The sequence below is a fragment of the Arachis stenosperma genome, chromosome 10 (assembly GCF_014773155.1).
Source record: "Arachis stenosperma cultivar V10309 chromosome 10, arast.V10309.gnm1.PFL2, whole genome shotgun sequence".
In the NCBI taxonomy this organism is placed as follows: domain Eukaryota; kingdom Viridiplantae; phylum Streptophyta; class Magnoliopsida; order Fabales; family Fabaceae; genus Arachis; species Arachis stenosperma.
In genome coordinates, this window is record NC_080386.1 from 94,749,376 (window position 1) to 94,750,655 (window position 1,280).

The following is a 1,280-nucleotide window of genomic DNA, read 5'->3' on the forward strand; positions in this document are numbered from 1 at the left end:
CTTGTTGAAGCTGACCCTGAACCTGAAAGGACTTTGAAGCGGAAGCTAAGAGAAGCTAAGGCACAACTCTCTGTTGAGGACCTGACCGAATTCTTCAAAGAAGAAGAACCCATGGCAGCCGAAAACAACAACAATGCCAACAATGCAAGGAAGGTGCTGGGTGACTTTACTGCACCTACTCCCGACTTCTATGGGAGAAGCATCTCTATCCCTGCCATTGGAGCAAATAACTTTGAGCTTAAGCCTCAGTTAGTTTCTCTAATGCAACAGAATTGCAAGTTCCATGGACTTCCATTGGAAGATCCTCATCAGTTTTTAGCTGAGTTCTTGCAAATCTGTGACACAGTCAAGACTAATGGGGTTGACCCTGAGGTCTACAGACTGATGCTATTCCCTTTTGCTGTAAGAGACAGAGCTAGAATATGGTTGGACTCACAACCTAAAGAAAGCCTGGACTCTTGGGAAAAGCTAGTCAATGCCTTCTTGGCAAAGTTCTTTCCACCTCAAAAATTGAGTAAGCTTAGAGTGGAAGTCCAAACCTTCAGACAGAAGGATGGAGAATCCCTCTATGAAGCTTGGGAAAGATACAAACAATTAATCAGAAAGTGTCCCTCTGACATGCTTTCTGAATGGAGCATCATAGGTATTTTCTATGATGGTCTCTCTGAACTATCCAAGATGTCTTTGGATAGCTCTGCTGGAGGATCTCTTCATCTGAAAAAGACGCCTACAGAGGCTCAAGAGCTAATTGAAATGGTTGCAAATAACCAATTCATGTACACTTCTGAAAGGAATCCTGTGAACAATGGGACTAATCAGAAGAAAGGAGTTCTTGAGATTGATGCTCTGAATGCCATATTGGCTCAGAACAAGATATTAACTCAACAAGTCAATTTGATTTCTCAAAGTCTGTCTGGAATGCAAAATGCACCCGGCAGTACTAGGGAAGCTTCATCTGAAGAAGAAGCTTATGATCCTGAGAACCCTTCAATAGAAGAGGTGAATTACCTAGGAGAACCCTATGGTAACACCTATAATTCTTCATGGAGAAATCACCCAAATCTCTCATGGAAGAATCAAGAGAGACCTCAACAAGGTTTCAATAATAATGGTGGAAGAAACAGGTTTAACAATGGCAAACCTTTTCCATCATCTTCTCAGCAACAGACAGAGAGTCCTAAGCAGAACCCCTCTGACTTAGCAACCATGGTCTCTGATCTAATCAAAACCACTCAAAGTTTCATGAATGAAACAAGGTCCTCCATTAGAAATTTGGAAGG

At 42.0% G+C, this 1,280-nt stretch overlaps 1 non-coding gene across 1 annotated transcript; it reads right to left on the bottom strand.

Moving 5' to 3' along the window:
* Nucleotides 1–516: 516 nt before the first annotated feature.
* On the bottom strand, nt 517–624 carry LOC130959155 (small nucleolar RNA R71). The gene has a single exon (XR_009078250.1). It is a non-coding gene; the product is annotated as a small nucleolar RNA R71 (small nucleolar RNA).
* Nucleotides 625–1,280: the final 656 nt, after the last annotated feature.